General features: G+C 38.6%; 1 long non-coding RNA gene across 1 annotated transcript; it reads right to left on the reverse strand.

Annotated features, from left to right (window-relative positions):
• Positions 1-1,445: 1,445 nt before the first annotated feature.
• Positions 1,446-16,266, reverse strand: LOC103098873 (uncharacterized). Its single transcript, XR_470505.2, has 4 exons — positions 16,052-16,266; positions 15,092-15,310; positions 6,546-6,782; positions 1,446-2,280 (listed from the first exon to the last, which is right to left on the reverse strand). It is a non-coding gene; the product is annotated as an uncharacterized LOC103098873 (long non-coding RNA).
• Positions 16,267-19,024: the final 2,758 nt, after the last annotated feature.

The following is a 19,024-nucleotide window of genomic DNA, read 5'->3' on the forward strand; positions in this document are numbered from 1 at the left end:
AGGTATGTGTATATCATAGAAGGAAAATAAGAGAAAATGAAGAAGAGGGCAACATTATGAGATTTCTATGTTAGTTTGGACTGGGTCATTATCCATTATAGAAATTTTAGAGTAACAGAAGTTACTATTTTGGATGTTGTTTTGGTGTTGATACAATGTCTTTAAAACAATGACTACCTATATATTAACTATTATATATAACTATGTATATATAACCACTGATATGATAATATTATATATAATAATAATCACACTTATGAGGCAGCTAAAGGACTCAGTGGATAGAATGCAGGGATGAAGTCAGGAAGACTCATCTTCCTGAGTTCAAATCTTACCTCAGAAAGTGACTAGCCATGCCACTTAACTCTGTTTTCCTCAATTTCCTCATTTGTAAAAATGATCTGGAGAAAGAAATGGCAAACCACTCTAGAATCTCTGCCAAGAAAACCCTAAATGGGATTGCAAAGAATCAGACAAGACTGAAAAATGACTGAACAGTAAACCCTCATTTATATAATACTTGAGAGTTGGCATCACAAAAGGTGCTGGGATTTAGAGAACAGTGTATAATCTTTGAACTCAGGAAGACTTGCCCTCTAATACTTTTTAGGTGTGTGAACAGGACTTTTCTAAATCTTGGGAAGGTTTCTAAGGCTACAAATTATGTTATAGATGGATTGTGATGTGCGTTTTCACAGGTTCTTGACACATCACAGTTGACAGGAGTATTTTCTTCACTATTACCCTGTGAGGTAGGTATTGTATTGGATATAAGTAAAATAAAACTTCAAAAGATTAAGTGATTTATCCTTAGTCACTTGATTTGAATATGGCAGACTTGAAACTCACTAATTTCAGAGTTAGATGGGATGTTAGTCTAAGTCATAACTAAACAGAGTTTCCCTTTAACACATACTCATTATGCCTTTATCCAGTTTTTGTTTGAAGAGCTCTAGTGAGAGATGACACGCTTTCTTGTTCAGACACTGAAGTGGTCTGTTTTGCCATCATTCAGCCATTTCAGTCATGTCTGATGCTTTGGTGACCCCAGTTAGGGTTTACTGGGCAAAAATACTGTAGTAATTTGCCATTTCCTTCTCCAGCTCATTTTATAGATGAGGAAACTGAGGCAAACAGGATTCAGTACCTTGACTAGGATCACACAGCTAGTATGTATCTGAGTAAAATTTGAACTTAGGTTTCCTAAATCCAGGCATGATAGTCTATCCATTTGATCATCTAGATCACTGTTGCCTTGTCCTGCTGTCTGTTCTTCTTGGGAATATTTGAGAAGCAAGGAAGGGAAAAGTTTTTAAGTGAAAGAACCCCTTTCCTTATTCCTCTTAGACATAGACCTCCAGAAGGGGATAAGACACTTATCTTTTCCTACTTCAGGCTTTACCTCTCCACTAGCCAATTATGAGTAGGGGACATACTTAGGCTGCTGCTGATCTCCTGGTTGTCTTGAAGCTGCATTTCCACTTTTCAAATGTTTTGAGGCAAAGGTATCCCTTACTAACCCACAGTGCTGGTCTCTTCTTCTTTCCTCCTACCCAAGAAACATCTTGAAGCGGTTGAGATGCACTTCCAGTTGGACCTTGGTTGTGTCTTCAGTGTCATCCTTCTTGGCAATCAACTTACCTAACCACAGCTTCATCCTTTCCCCATCTGGCTGCACCCCATTCCTACTCTGATCTTTACAGCAATATAAACACTGTCAGCAACACTGCAATTTAACAAAATGTCTTTTTTATTATGAATTTAATCATTAATGAATACAAACATTTCAATATCCAAAGAACAAAAAAGAGGATTGATTGTATTTGAAGATGGGAGCTTCTGCTGCACAGTTTATTAAAGAGTGTATATTATGTTTAATAAGGCAATAACAAGATTGTTCTGTCAGCTTGTGCCCTTTTACAAATTTCCTTTTATTTTCCTCTGGGTATTTAAAATGTTTTACTAATTAAAAAAAACATATCTATCATTATTCACCAATTCTCCCTTTCCCCTCAATATACACTCTCATTTGTAACAAATTGAAACTAATTTTCCCCCTTTGGAAAAATCTCTGACCTGAGTCAAAGCCCCACTCATCCCACTCTAGTTACAGATCTTGTAGCGTTTTCTATGGCTCATTCTACTGTGTTTGAGTAGGGCAAGGTGGGCTACATTTCATTGAAATTGGCAGATAATTGCTTGTTCACATATTATAGAAGAGATTCCTTCACAGATATAGATTGGACTGGATGGTCTATGAGGTTTCTTCTTTCTCATATTCTACAAAATCAGAGAAAAAAGAATTTCTTCAGATTATGATTCAAAATGTTTGCACTGTCTTTTCATCTATATAGAAGCATAATCTTTAAAACATTTATATACAGAAGCATAATTGCATATAGGCTGGATAAATACAGGTATTCCTTTCTAAGGACTACTTTTCCATCTCAGTAAGAGATAAGCCTAGAATTTCCAGGGGTATCTAGGTGGTGCAATAGATAGATTGCTGGACCTGGAGTCAAGAAGACTCTACTTTCTGGGTTGAAGTCTGACCTCAGATACATCCTAGCTATGTGCCTGGGCAAGTCACTTAACCCCATTTGCCTCAGTTTCCTCATTTGTAAAATGAGCTAGAGAAAGAAAACACTCTAAATGGCAAACCACTCTAATATCTTTAACAAGAAAACTCAAATGGTATCACTGAGTTTGACACCACTGAACATGTAACTGCTAGAATTTCTGCCTGAGATCTGCGAAATGAGTGTTTCGAGTGGCACAACTGCTTTGACTCATGACTCCCTCAGGCTTCTATTATATTTGTCTTTCTTGAAAAGCTGTGTCTTGCACATGTGGTCCAGATGCTATTAACGGACTCATTCTGGAATACCCAGGCAGCCCAAGGAAAGAAAAAGAGGAGGAAAGTGAGAAGGAAATATTTATTCTGACTTCAGTGTTTATAAACTCCCCTAAATAGACTGAAATGTGAGAGCATGTGAGAGAGTTTGAGGTAAACTATTTTTTCTCATTTTCTTTTCTCCCACCTAATGCCTTCCCAAGAGCTCACAGTTTCATCTCATTTTATCTTTCTTTGGGCCTTTGAGAGTGTATAAAGGAAATCTCTAAGTATTACAATTTGAGCTGTCTAAATGACTGTATAGGGGAGGGGATGAGTGTGTTGGATTTGGGATCAAGAAGTCCAGGTTCAAATTCCTCCTCTATGTGACCCTTGGTAAATCAATTAACTCATCTGTCTTCAGTTACTTTAGTTATAAAATGGGCATAATATGCCTGCAGTAGCTATCACTGCTGTCATAAAGTTCAAATGAAATCATGTGATTAAAGATCTTTGCAAACTTCACATTTTCATATTAAATGTTGGTCCTTGTTCTTGGTAGGGGTCTTTTTTTCTAATTTAAAGATATTTTATTTCTCCAATTACATGTAATAATAATTTTCAGCATACATTTTCCAGAATTATAAGATCCAAACTATCTCCCTCCCTCCCTTCCCCTCCCCTACTCAGAGATGATAATTTGATCTGGGCTATACATGTATTATCATGCAGAACATACTTCCATGTTGGTCATTGTTATAAGAGCTCACCCATACAAAACTTGGTAGGTGTCTTGAAGCAAAGGCTGAATGACTACTTGCTGGGTATGTTATTCAGAAATGGTGGGGAGTAGATGGCTTCTGAGGACCCTTTCAATTCAGATTCTATTTTTCTGGATGAAGTGGTCATCTTTGGCCAGTGTTCACTAAGGGCAAGACAAGGCTTGGGAATACATGTGATAGAACTGGTTGTCCTCCAGTATGGTATGCTCCATCCTCATCTCTACATCCTGGCTTTCTTGGCTTGCTTCAAGTCCATCTAAAATCCCAATTTCTACAGGAAGCTTCCCTTCAATGCCCTTTAATCCTAGTGCTTTCCTTCTGTTGATTATTTCCTAGTTGTGCTGTATGGGATGTTCAGTAGGGTTCAGCACCTCTGCTGAGAGGACTTACCGAGCCATTTGTTAGGATTGCTCACCCACCGTTGTTGTCCTCCTGTCACCCAATTCTCAGCTGTGGCTCCAAGAAGCTTTCACATGTACAGTGACTACACTGCACTAAAACCATCTTGGTGGATGGGCTAAATCAGGTTGAGGGTAATTGACAGGTTTTCAACCCATTGGTGGGCTAGGGGATGTCTACCCTGAACACGTGAAGACTTCTCCCCCTGGAATGGGTGGATGAGAAAAAAATTGTTCCAACAGTCATGAAGGCAGCTGTAACAGGCACCATGAAGCTCTTAGAGCATGATTAGACATCAAAGAAGCCAAGGTCATCCATTGCTTTTCAGACAATCTCTAGTCATCCTGACTTTTCTCTTGCCTCTGGACTTAGATGACTCTGGCAGAGAGTTGTGAGGCTGATGGCTTTATGGAACTTTGCCTCATTTAAATCCAGTTCATGGGCAAAGATGAACAACAATATTTTCCTATTAACCTATAGCTTGTTTGTGTGTTGTCTCCCCTATTAAATAGACTGTCAGATGCTTGAGAGTAGGGATTTTTTCCCTCCTTATTTTTTTGCCTTTCTTATTTTATAGAGAACTTAGTAGGAGCTTAACAAATGTTTATTGGTTGAATCATAAAAGAACTAGAAAACATATTGTATGCTCGTTTCTCCCTGAATGTGTATACACTTGGCCCTGCACTTAACATAGTAGCTGACCTGTCCCTTAGACATTCCCCTTCCTCCCATCAATGCCCAGGAAAAACTCCACATTAGTATTCTAAGTGTCCTTTTGTCCCAGCAACATCAGACAAGCAAGGAGTGAAGGGGGGAGAGGCTCCCTGCCAAGTTGCTTACCCTCACAAATCTAAGACTGGTAGTTTGCTATCTATGTGAAATGCACAATGCATGGTTGAGTTGATGGGATAATTTTTCAGTCTCTGGTAGTAACCTGGAAAGAATACATTTTGAGCTCTGACAGGAGTTTAGTTGGCATAAAAACATATACAGAATATTCCCAAAGCTACAAAGCTCCGCTACTACTCCCCTTTCCCCCCAATAAAAATTCCCTTAAAAAGGAAGTTTGACAAGTTGGGTGTAATCACTTCTGTGAAATGTCACTTTGGTTGACTTGGGAGTGGGTTGGGAGGAAGTCTAATTTTGCACAGGAGAAAATGGTAACTGGATCTGCCCCACAGAGTCTCTCTTCCAGGATATTGAATTTGCTGAAACATCACAAAATCCCTAATTTCTGCTGACAGCAGTATCTGCTCCATTTTCAGGGTGGGGACAGGAAAATTGTGACAGTTATTTTATAAGGGTACTTTAGAGAGAGTAGGATGGCCAAATATTATTTTTTATTGGTGAATTAACTCATTCTTACAGAGGAAGAAATCTTGATATGAATTTTCTTGAAGAGGCAGGATGATAATAGAGATTATTCTCTTCTTTCTTCAAGTGAATTGTCTTACAGTTGGGCAAGATGAAAATCTGTGTGTGTGTGTGTGTGTGTGTGTGTGTGTGTGTGTGTGTGTGTGTGTGTGTGTAAAGTTATCCCTTCCACACCGTGAATTTCCCAATCACAGTTTTGATATATTGTGGGGTGATGTAAGAAATTAAATGGGAATATTGAGGGGTGGGGTTGAGGAAGCCACAAACAACATGTGAAGGCCAGCAGAGAACACAGAAAAGGTTTAGAAACTCAGAAATGCATACATAATCCAAAATTTATAATAAGGAAGGGTAAACTGAATAAAAAAGAAAAAAAATCAGACTTCTTCAGTAGTTTGAATGGAGGACCAAAAATTTTTACTTGGATTTTGCAGATAGACAAGGCATCTTGCTCCTAATCCCCTTAATATGGAAGGGATGAATTTCTCTCTCTCTCTCTCTCTCTCTCTCTCTCTCTCTCTCTCTCTCTCTCTCTCTCTCTCTCTCTCTCTTTCTCTGTATGTGTGTGTATGGAGAGACAGACAGACACCTAGAGAGAGACACAGGGACAGAGAGAGACAGAGAACAATACTCTGAACTTAATCTCCTAATCCAAACATGCACTAACAGGTTTGGATTCCTAGAACAAAACTGGCTACATCTCACTCAACAATCTCCATAACCTAAAATGTTCTGAGTAACCTTAAGGGATCAAGATGATTCTTCTTTGAGCCTCCGTATTGATGTATCATCCTCAGTAATAACCACTAGTGATTGGCACTCCAGTTTCATTTAACCAAGTAACCTTTTTACAAAGTAGTTTTGTGACAGAGGTTTTGCACTCAAGTAAGAATGGCAGGCTGAAGGGCTGATGAATCTTTTATCCTAAATGGGGGAGGGACCCCAGGAGGTCTGGAATCTTGAGAAGCAAGAAGATTCTGACTGAGATTCAGTTAGCTCTCTCAATCTTGAGAAGCCTAGGAAGGAGGTCTGGGCAAGACTTTCTCTTGAGGAGATACTCACCTTTTTCCTCTCCTGGTGACTGGACATTCTCCCCCCACATCAATTCCCAACTGAAGTGAGAGCTGAAGAAGACATTGAGCCTCTGTCAAACTTACCTCACAGCTCCTGGTGCCCTGGGTCTGAACTGTGCCAGTTGGGTCAAGATCACGGCAAGACAAACCTCAGCTGCCTCTCCTGGATCCTGCTTTCAAGGAGGAGATATCCATTCTTCATCTATCCCTTTTACCACCAACTAATTCCTCCATTTCAGCTTGTACAAAAAGTTATTTGCTGTAAAAATATAGCAAGAAAGCATCCTCATCTGATGTCTTCTTCACTTGAACATAGCAGATCTGGAAAGAACAAGAGATTTGCTTAGGCTATTTATATCTTCTGAATAATAAGACCAACGATAGCTAGTATTAATATAGGGCTTAAACATTTGCAAAGCAGCTTACATATGTGAAGTCATTTGATGGCACCATAATTCTGGTTCAGCAGTAAACCAACATTTCATCTCCTCACCTGATTATTAGCAGGCCGGAACTAGTTCTAGAATGCCTGCACTTACTCCAAGTGGGGAGCTTGACCTTTCCAGTGCACATAGTCATGCCTGTAGGAAGTAGGCTCTCCAGACTCTTCCAAATGAGCTGGTAGTAGGTAGAGCATGTTGTGAATGCTCTGAGGATGGAGCTCTGTGTATATGCAGATATTCCAAAAGTCGGTGTGGTTTTAAGCTTTCAAAGCACATTTGTTTAGCAAAAGTTGCAGAACACTAAATCCAATAAATCATCAGCATTTCTATATATTACCAACAAATTCCAACAGCAACAGTCAGAAAGAGAAAATGCATTTAAAATCAGTTTAGACAATATAAAATACCTGGAAATCTACTTGCCAAGACAAACACAGGTATTAGATGAACACAATTACAAAAACTTTTCACACAAATAAAGTCAGATCCAAACAATTGGAAAAATATTAATTGCTCATGGGTAGGCTGAGTTAATATAACAAAAGTGATTCTACCTGAGGCTACCTAAATTAATTTACTTATTTAGGGTGGTACCAATCAAACTACCAGACATTGGTTTTATAGAACTAGAAAAAGAATAACAAAATTAATCTGGAAGAGCAAAAGGTCAAGAATATCAAGGATATTAATTTTTTAAAATATGAAGCAAGGCAGCCTAGCAGTACCAAATCTCAAACTGTACTATAAAGCAGTAATAATCAAAACAGTCTGGTACTGGCTAAGAAACAGAAGGTAGGTAGATGGTATAGGTTAGATACACACTATACAGGGGTAAATGACTCTAGCAATCTAGTGTTTGATAAATCCCCAAACTCCAGCTTTTGGGATAAGAACTCACTATGACAAATTTGCTGGGAAAACTGGAAAACAGTATGGCAAAAACTTGGTATAGACCTATAATATTGCACATCCTATACCAAGAGAGTCAAAAATGGGTATATTATTTAGATATAAGGAGTGATACTATAAGTAAATTAAGGGAACAATGAATAGTTTACTTGGCAGAACTATGGAGAAGGAAAGAATTCATACCATACAAGAGATAGAAAACACTTTGAGATGTAAAATGAATAATTTTGACTATATTTAAAAGATTTTGTTCCAACAAAACCAATGTAACTAAAATTAGAAGGGAAACAGCAAATTTTGAAAAAAATTTATAGTAAGTTTCGCTGATGAAGGTCTCATTTCTCAAATTTATGGAGAACTGTCAAATTTATAAGTACAAGTTATTACTTAATTGAGAAATGGTCAAAGGATATTAACAAGCTGGTTTTCAGATGAAGAAATCAAAGCTATTAATAATCATATGAAAAATATCCTAGGTGGAAACTAGGTGGCTCAGTAGATTGAAAGCCAGGCCCAGAGATGGGGATTCTGGGTTCAAATCTTGCCTCAGATACTTCCTACCTGTGTGACCCTGGGCAAGTCACTTAACCCCCATTGCCTAGCTCTTACCACTCTTTTGCCTTAGAAGCAATACCCAATATTGATTCTAAGATGGAAAGTAAAGATTTACAAAAAAAAAAAGAAAAGAAAAATGTTCTAAATCACTCTTGATTACAGAAATGTAAATTAAAACAACTATGAGGTACTACCCACACCCATGAGATTGGCCAATATGACAATAAAGGAAAGTGATAAACATTGGAGGGAAAGTGGCAAAATTGGGGCATTGATGCATTATTGGTGGAGTTGTGAATTGATCCAACCATTCTAGAGGATAATTTGGAATTATGCCCAAATAAAATTTTGTATACCTTTTGATCCTGTAATATCACTACTAGGTTTGTATTCCAAAGAGATAAAAAAGGGGGGAAAGAGTCTACTTGTACAAAAATATTTACAACAGGTTTTTTTTTGTGGGTGTGTGTGTGATGGAAAAGAACTGAAAGTTGAGGGGATGTCTGTCAATTGGGGAATGGCTGAACAAATTGTGGTATATGATAGTGATGGAATATTGTTGTAGTATAAGAAATGAGCAGTATTATTTCATAAAAAGCTAGAAAGGCCTACATGAACTGATGCAGAGTAAAATAAGCAGAACCAGGAGAACACTGTAAAAAGTAACAGCAATATTGTGGGATGATGAGCTGTGAAAGCCTTAGCTACTCTCAGCAGTTCATTGATCCAGGACAGTCTGAAGAACTTATGACAAAGAATGCTATCCACTTCCAGAGAAAGAACTGTTGGAATCAAATGAAGATCAAAGCATACAATTTTCCACATTAATTTATTTATGCTTTTATATTTGGGTTTTGGTTTTATATGAATATTCTCTAATAACTATGACCTATATGGAAGTATGTTTTGTATGATAATCTATGTAAAATGGCAGATCACATTACTTGCCATCTCCTAGAGGGGAAAGGAAAAGGAGGAAGGGAGATAATTTGGATTTTACAATTTCAGAAAACATATGTTGAAAATTATTATTATTATTACATGTAATTGAGAAAATAAAATATCAAAAAATTTTTTAAAGCTTGTGTGTGTGTGTTTCTGAATTTCTGGAGACAATGATAAAATCCAGTTGATCAGCTAGTGATATATGATGGGTTATCACATGATCTGATATAACTCTGTTGTTGTGGATCTGAAAAAGTTTGGGAGATTTTTCCACTCACTTGGTTCAGAGTCCCTACCTAGGAAATCTGGGGAAAATATATGCCTTATACACTAGTAATGCACATATTGGTACTAACTACCCATTCTTATTTATTTTTTTAAAACCCTTATCTTCCGTCTTGGAATCAATACTATGTATTGGTTCCAAGGCAGAAAAGCAGTAAGGGCTAGGCAATGCGGGTTAAGTGACTTGCCCAGGGTCACACAGCTGGGAAGTGTCTGAGGCCAAATTTGAACCCAGGACCTCCCATCTCTGGGCCTGGCTTTCAATACCCTGAGCTACCCAGCTGCCCCCTACCCATTCTTATTGAAAGATTACATGGCTTAGTAATAGTGTTGGCCTTGGAACCAAGAAGACCTGGGATCAAATCCTGCCTCACTTCACCCCAAATATTGACTATGTAACCCTGGGCAAGTCATTTATCCTCTCAATACTGTAGGCAACTTTCTAAGAATATATGTTCTGCTAGAGTTTTTCACCTATGTTAGTAGAGAATGTTTCTTTATGAGGGGATTCTTTGTATCAATAAAATCTTAGGTCCAGGTTCTTTGTTATACTATGCTGTATTGAGATAAAGAAAAGAAAGAATCCATCAATGAACATCCACAGACCCCAAAGATGCATGTAAATCAGTCACTTACAGTTCCTAATATGAGTGTTCCTCTGGCTGAAGCCCTTGTAACCTTGTAGGACATCTTTGATGTCTTATTCCTATACTTGATGAGGAAACTGGGTACAATTTTTGTTCTCTTTTAAGTCAAACTCTAGATATATTTAATGGTATCTCTACTATGTAAGCCAGATCCCTACTGGAGTCCTTCTCCTCTCTTTGTTTGCCTTTACTCTTATACCTAGAGTTCTACTTGCCCTTTCTTTCCTATGCATTTCTTGTGCAAAACTTAGGGTAAACATGCTATATTTCCTCTGTTAACTCAAAATAAAGCACACCCAGAATTTCCATGTGAAATTATCTCTATATATTATGACTGTATCATAATAAGAATAATCTTTCAGAGAGTTGAAGTATGTCAACCAATCAATAAGCATTAACATCTATTCAATGCTAGCCACTGGGGAATACATGTACAAAAAGTGAAGCAATCTGTTCTCTCCAGGAGATTACATTCTATTTGAGGAGTTAGCGTGTACATAGTGTATGGAGAATCAAGCAAAGTAAAATGTGGTAAATAAAATAAATAAACAATTATACATGTACTGTGAAGGCAGTGCTTCATATGTAGGATGGGGGTGTTGCACATCTTTAAAGGAAATAGAAAAGTCTTGTCTTTCCTTTCCCTACCCTTCTCCAAGGGGACTCGAATTCTTGACAGGAGAGGAAACAGGAGTTTGGGGCCAGACGGTTTAGCCTCTCTACTCTCCTCAGATAGTGGGGGTACCAGGCTTGATTTATATCTATCTGCTTTCTTAAATATGGTTAGTCTAAGTGATATGGCTAACTTCTGATCACTGTTTCTTAACTGGAGGGCACAGAATTCCGGCTTTAACACTCTTCCTACTAAATAGCAGTTCCATGATGAAAACACATGCAAAGGAAGTAACAATTATCAAAGAAACACAATGAACCAATTCATTAGCAAAACAGAAATCAGAGAAATTATACATAGGAGAATATATACTGAAAATACACAGAAAAGGAATTTTCCTATTGGGAACAAAGTAAATCAGTTCAACCATGAGAGAGTCTCAGATCTCTCTCACACAAAGGAAGTCCCATGAAGTCTCTAGTATAGCAAGCTATGGATAGGGGTATGATGGAGTCTGCCAGCTCCTCTCATGATGGCAACTTCCAAGAATCTTTTCTGTTAGCGTCTTGAAGTGAGATTGGTTTCTTCCATCTACTCTTTTGGAGTGGGAAGCAGAAGTGCCTGAAATGACAACAGCACCTGAAGATGCTTAAAGACTCCTGAAAAGCTCTCAAGTTCTTCTCTAGCCAAATCTGTCCCATCCCTCAGAAATCTCTCCCAGGGAGGAGAGGGCTTCATACTAATAGGCTTTGGGACTGGGGTTACATTCAGAATATAAAGTATATACAAATAAAAAGATAAGCAGAGTAAACACAGAAATACCAGACAAATAAATATGTGAAATAATTTCATAAAGTATAAATCTCTATATAAATATATACAAGTATTATTATTTTTAAACCTTACTAGAACCTTCATCTATCTTAAATGTAAAAAAAATACTTAATATCTGTTAAATTTTGGAGAGAAATTGATTACAAATTTTAAAAGAAAATAAGAGTATGTCTAAATAAGCATTTACTCAGCTGAAGATATTTTTGCATTCTCTATTACTACAATGGTTATATGATATCTGTATGCCAGTCATAAGATGGGCTCTTGGTTCCCAAACATGGAAATTCAGGCAACAGTTGTGACATCTCATTGTTACTGTGTAGTTGGGCCACTATCTATCTGAATCATTCTTGGCTCCAATTTTCTGGTAATTCTTCTTTGTCAGACTGCATTTAGAAGTAAAGAATCATAGAATTAAAGATGGAAAGGACATAGGCTAGTCGTCCCACTTTACAGATGAAAAAACAGAAAGCTGAAGAGGCTAAATAATTGCCTAAGGTAGTGGCAGATCCAGAATTCAAATTCACATCTTCTGACTCTAAAACAATTATACTCTCCACAGCACTTTGCTGTCTCATTTGGCCCCTTGCTTTTCTCTCAGGCATAAATTGTTATGGCCAGGGTTCCATTGAAACTGACTCTTTGTAAATTATTGGAGCTATGTGAGACTGTCTATAGTAGTTAAGCTATATAGCCCCATCATTGTTTTGCTTAGTCATTTTTTAGCTGTGTCTGACTCTTCATGAGTCCATTTGGGGTTTTCTTGGCAAGCATAGAGTAGTTTGCCATTTCCTTCTTCTACTCATTTTGCATATGAAAAAACTGAGGCAAACAGGCTAAGTGACTTGCCCAGGGTCACAGAGCTAGCCCATACTATTTTGAGTACTATCATATATTATAACATTTATAACCTCTGCCTGAGGTTATAACACTTCCTGAGAATGACTTGAGATTTTCCCTGACTCACGTGGAGCTCCAGTGCTGCCTAGACTATTTGAAACAGCCAGATTCTAGATCCTTTTAGTTCCAACCAGTATCTGACTATAGCTAAAATGCAATTCTAAGTTTTGGCCAGTTGAATCAAGCCTTCAAGAGAGAGGCTCTGCCTAAACAGAGGAGTGATCCAATCATGGATGCAAGAGTTTGGGATTCAAGTTACCATTGTCCCTTCTGCTGCTGCTGCTGCTGCTGCTGCTGCTGCTGCTGCTGATGATGATGATGATTATGAGCCCCAGAGTAGCACAATACCACACAGGACCAGACCAAATATCATCTAACATATTTTATCCATATGTTCTCTTCTCCTATAGACAATCCAAAGCACAGAAGGAATGAGGTAATCAAGCTGCACTTTTCTAAAACATAACACCACCATGTCAAGTACCATCTATTGAGCAGAAAATACCAGTCAGCTCTACTTTCATGAGTGCCAATTCAAGAGCAGAATTGACATTGAGATCTGCTAGGTCTCAGGCATAAACCCAGTATGAACAGATATATCAGTGTCTTTCTTTCTCTCTTTGTTTCTCTCTTTCTCTTTCTTTTTCCTTCCTTCCTCCCTTCCTTCCTTCCTTCCTTCCTCCCTTCCTTCCTTCCTTCCTTCCTTCCTTCCTTCCTTCCTTCCTTCCTTCCTTCCTTCCTTCCTTCCTTCCTTCCTCCCTTCCTTCCTTCCTTCCTTCCTCCCTTCCTCCCTTCCTCCCTTCCTTCCTTCCTTCCTTCCTCCCTTCCTTCCTTCCTTCCTTCCTTCCTTCCTTCCTTCCTTCCTTCCTTCCTTCCTTCCTTCCTTCCTTCCTTTCTTCCTTCCTTCCTTTCTTTCTTTCTTTCTTTCTTTCTTTCTTTCTTTCTTTCTTTCTTTCTTTCTTTCTTTCTTTCTTTCTTTCTTTCTTTCTTTCTTTCTTTCTTTCTTTCTTTCTTTCTTTCTTTCTTTCTTTCTTTCTTTCTTTCTTTCTTTCTTTCTTTCTTTCTTTCTTTCTCATAGGTAGTAGGCTTCAAGTAAGATATCTTGAACCCAACTGCTTGGTATAAATAAAATAAAATTGTATTTTGATATAAATATAATAAAATAATGCAGTGTTAGCTTCTTATTTCTTTCCATCCAGCATGCCTAGTTGCTCTTTTCCCCATATCATACTGCTTTGCCTCCTTATCTCATGTCCCTGACCTTGAGGGCCCTTAGTTGGAAGGGTCCATCTCTTCCCTCATGAAAGCAAAGATCAGGCTTAAGAATTTTGTTACACGTTTGTCCCAGCCAGAGATATAAGATTCCACTGGGTAGTCAGAGTAGTTAGGATTCTTTCCCTCAGACCTATCAGACATCCCCTGTGAACTCCCTCTTCAGGGAGATAATCCATCTCTGACAGACTCTGGTGTGGATGCTTTGGATTCTGTGTGCCTCTCTGGGGGGTAAGGTGTAAGTGTTATGTTTTGTTAAGATGTGCTGGTAACTGGTAATAAGGACATACAGAAAACTTCATCTGGTCACTCACAGCTTTTCAAGGTTCCCATGAGTGGCATAGCATACTTGAGTCCGTCTGATCACGTAGAGTCGATATCCATGCCTCATACTCCACTGGGGACCCTGAAAGGGCTGCCACAGCTTTGGTTACCTGTGATCATGTCTTTGATCCCCCCGGATCCCTTTCCTGGGGTCAGGATCCACTTCTGGGGTGGTCTTAGATACTCCACCTCTCTGGAAAGCTCCGCAGTCAAGCAGTTCAGGGCAACTATTTTTTTTTTCCTAGCATCAACTCCAACTTCCATAGTCTGCCCAACCACCTTATCTCTGACTGAGGCACATAATTCATCTCCCACCATTAATTTCTCACTGTGAGGCTACCTTCTATGCAATCAAAGTTTATGTTCATGTTTTGGTCCACTATAGACTAATGGCCAGGCAGAGTGAATAAACCATATGCTGGAACTAGGCATCTGAGGCTCACTGATTACAGTTGGGATGAGGGGTGCACCGTACCAGTTACTGTGGAGATCTAATTCAGCTGGGCCCTTCAAGTCTTCTTTTACAGAATGATTAAAAAACAAACAAACTACATATTCTACCTTTGCTGCTTCTCCAAATTTTTATTTCTTTCTTCTATCACAGGCCATCCTGGCAGCCACCAGAAAGAATCACAGACTCTCAGAGCTAGAAGATGACCTCAAAGGTCATTTAGTTCAACGTAGATTCACTTTACGATAGTATCAACAAGTGGTCATCCCGTTTTTGCTTGAAAGTTCTCCAAGTTCTAAGCCAACCCAACACATTTTGATTGAGCCATCATTATAGGAATTATTCCTTATTTTATAAACCTTATAAGAACTGGAAGGCATCTAGACTTGTTCTCTAGCCTCACAATGGTCAAAGTCACATTCAAATGCATTGCTAACAGACAGAAAACAAACCTTTGCAAGTTGGTGGCTGGATTTGATTACTGATCTCAAACTTGTACCAGTTGACTCTCCTATAACCTGTAGGATAGGAGTAATAGGCCTTCCTGCCCAAGTAAATAGGATGAGATTCTTGATGAAGTTTTTGAAAATATGACTTTCAAAATGGACTCAGGGCAGAGCTGGTGCCAACTGGTAATGGCAATACCTGGATGTAGACAGCGTGATCCTTTCCTGGAGGGAGAAGGAGTCAGGCACAAATCAATGGTTCATCAAGTGCAATTTAAAAAGCTAAGCCAGGTCAGTCAATGCCCAATTTCTTTGCAATGCCAAGATTCAGGAGGCTTAAAAAGTGGGAAAATTACTTCTAGGGGCAGATTCAAGACATTTGCTTCAAATTCTAGGCTCGCCACTTGTCACTGGAGTAACCATGGCAAGTTACTTAATCCATAGTTTCTTAATCTGTAACATGAGGAGGTTGAAGCAGATGTCCTCTGAAGTGAAACAATAAAACATGTACTTAAGCATCTTTTTAGTGCCAGGCACTGTGCTAGGTGCAGGTGATATGAAAACAAATCTGAAACTCTATTAGGGGAAGAATTATACAATTAGGTGGTGCAATGGGTACAGTATAAGACATAGCATCAGGAAGATCAGAATTCAGATTTAACATCAGACACTAGCTGAATGACACTTTAATGTCTGTTGCCTCAGTTTCCTCCACTGTAAAATATGGATGATAATCACACCCAAGGTTGTTATATGAGGATAAAATGACATTTGTAAAGCTTTTTGTAAATCTTAATGTGTGATACAAAGGCTACTTGTTTCAACTTTTCCTATCATTATTTTATATATGTCTATAACACATTCACACATCTATATTCAATTTGTCAAATGACATTGTAATTGCAAAGTGTATGCTTTGTATAGTACCTAACATCCTAAGAGTGCTATATAAATATTGGTTATTACCATTATTATCATTTACGGGGTATTCAGGGAGGAATAGCATCTCTGGTAGGAGGGCGTGCCAAGCTGTTTTCAGGGCTGCTCACACATCTTTGATGTCCTTCTTTCACCCAACTTAAGCTGAGCTTTGAAGGGAGCTGGGAATTTTAAGAGACAGAGAGGAGGAGGAGAGTATATATTATATGCATGCATCAAGTCTCAGTTCTAGATTTATGATCTCGTGATCCTATGACCTTTTTGAAATCTAAATGGGATCTGTGCTTTGCATATACAAATGAAAAATTGCCAGTGGTGGTCTATGTAGACATCTCCTGTGGTTCTGTTTGCTCCAAGAATACCTCCACACCTGGCCACTTCAGGACCAGTTGGCTTTCTCTTTCTTGCCCTATAGGACAGAGCTATGTCTGTGGAGCATCCCATTCTGCTTGGCTCACTTCCCCTGTACTATTCTTTCTTCTGATATAGCACTAGCTGTCCTCCACAGTGCATTAGTGACCCTAAGGAGAATGTACTGAGACGATGCACATGAAAAGCTAGAGGGCAGAAGGAAATCATTGGCTCTAAACAGGAGGAGGGTGAGGATCTTGAAGGCGCATTGATCCCCAGAGTGCTGAGGGAGTAGCTGGCTATGAGCCATTCCAAGCCAGACAGTGAGGATGGCTAAGAGAAATTCCTCTTGGTAGGGCTTTTGGTACCCTCTGTTTCAACTTGGAATTATTTACTCATGTGTAGGAAAACTTTGTCCTGAATTTCTGAAGTGCTCTGTGGAAGTCCATCGTCATCTTTTCAATCCTCCTTGTGCCTGTTGAAATTAGTTTGAAGGTCACTTGGAAAGTTATAAGAATGATTTCCATCTTGCCAACCATGAAAGCAAAAATTTTGGGATAAAATGGCAGACAAGGGACATGGCTAAAGATAATTTTTATAATTTACCTAACCTTGATTATGTGTCATAATAATATTAGATTTTATGTCCTAGAGGCTATCTAATACATGCATATCTATCTTTCTACACACACATGTGTATATACATATATGCATTATCTAATTTTATTTTTTGCTGTGTGCCTTACCCTAAATTTGACAAACACCAAAGTTTTTGCTTCTAAGCATTACCTTCATTTAAAGGTGTAGGAAGTGAGGTATAGGACATTAATAGAATTTCACTGAAACTAAGTTCAGTCAGTGATGGATCCTGCTACCAGATATTTTTCATTTTCATTCTCCCTTTCTTTTTCCTCTTTTCTTGACCACAACTTCCAAAGGGAACATTGTATTTGATCAGTGATCCTCATATTTACACACTCTCTTGTGAGTGGTCCTTCGTGCTGTAAAGTCCAAGTTTTTAATATGTCTCTTAAATCAGTGGTACCATTTTGCTTTGTACTATGGGAGATTTTAAGCATCTCTGAACTCCGTAGCCTGTGCCATAGGCCATTATCAGGAGACAGAAGGTAAATGTGATGGTGTCTATACTATAACTACATTTAACAATAATGATTACTCTCAGACCCCTGAACATCTGGGAATACCTAGATATTAGAGGATTATCTAGCAGATATGACTTTCAAAGAAAAAGGAAATGGAAGGGAGCTTAGAGGTTGTCTGGTCATGAAACCACAATATCACTGGAATATTGATTTCAAACTGGAAGAGAATGCCAAAGCCATTTAATCTGGTCTTTTTATTTTACAGATGAAGAATTTTAGCTCCAGAAATGGATCCCACACAGCTGTGCTCAGCTGTGTAACATTCTCTAAGTCTTATCAGTAGTATCAGAACTAGAATTCAGATCTTCTAACTTCTACTCCATTCTTGAATACTTTGCCTGAGTCCAGTGGATTTAGAGGGAGGAAAAATATTGATCCAAAAACAAAAGTGTGGATAATGGATAATTGAATAATGGATAGAATGCTGGGCTTAGAGTCAGGAAAGCTCAGATTAAAACCCAGTCTCTGTCATTACAAGTCTGTAATACCTGGAGAGTCTTTTAACCTCTATGTGTCTCTGCTGATCCCAAGGGTTTGCCTCATAAGTCAAGAACAGACTCTTTCTGGGTGGTCAGAAGGAATGCTCTATGAGGATGAAATAATGGATTGACATAGGAATTTTCATAACAAATGCTTCATAAACATGTAATTTACAGCAGAAAATTTCCCCCCAAGGGACAAAGACTATGAGCCTTTGAGAACAAGGGAAGAAAGGGGGTGGAGGGCATGGCAACTTGTCCCTCAAGAATGAAACACAATTCAAGAGGATTTCAGGAAAGTATCTTGTTTTTTTTTTTTTTGGTGTTTTTTTTTTTAAATATATTTTATTTGATCATTTCCAAGCATTATTCGTTAAAGACATAGATCATTTTCTTTTCCTCCCCCCCACCCCCCATAGCCGACGCGTAAGTCCACTGGGCATTAGATGTTTTCTTGATTTGAACCCATTGCTTTGTTGATAGTATTTGCATTAGAGTGTTCATTTAAAGTCTATCCTCTGTCATGTCCCCTCAACCTCTGTATTCAGGCAGTTGCTTTTTCTCGGTGTTTCCACTCCCATAGTTTATCCTTTGCTTATGAATGGTGTTTTTTTTCTCCTGGATCCCTGAAAGTTGTTCAGGGACATTACACCGCCCCTAATGGAGAAGTCCATTACGTTCGATTATACCACAGTGTATTAGTCTCTGTGTACAATGTTCTCCTGGTTCTGCTCCTCTCGCTCTGCATCACTTCCTGGAGGTTGTTCCAGTCTCCATGGAACTTCTCCACTTTATTATTCCTTTGAGCACAATAGTATTCCATCACCAACATATACCACAGTTTGTTCAGCCATTCCCCAATTGATGGGCATCCCCTCGTTTTCCAGTTTTGGGCCACCACAAAGAGCGCAGCTATGAATATTTTTGTACAAGTCTTTGTGTCCATTATCTCTTTGGGGTACAGACCCAGCAGTGCTATGGCTGGGTCAAAGGGTAGATATTCTTTT

This window comes from Monodelphis domestica, chromosome 7, assembly GCF_027887165.1.
Source record: "Monodelphis domestica isolate mMonDom1 chromosome 7, mMonDom1.pri, whole genome shotgun sequence".
NCBI classification, from domain to species: Eukaryota; Metazoa; Chordata; class Mammalia; order Didelphimorphia; family Didelphidae; genus Monodelphis; species Monodelphis domestica.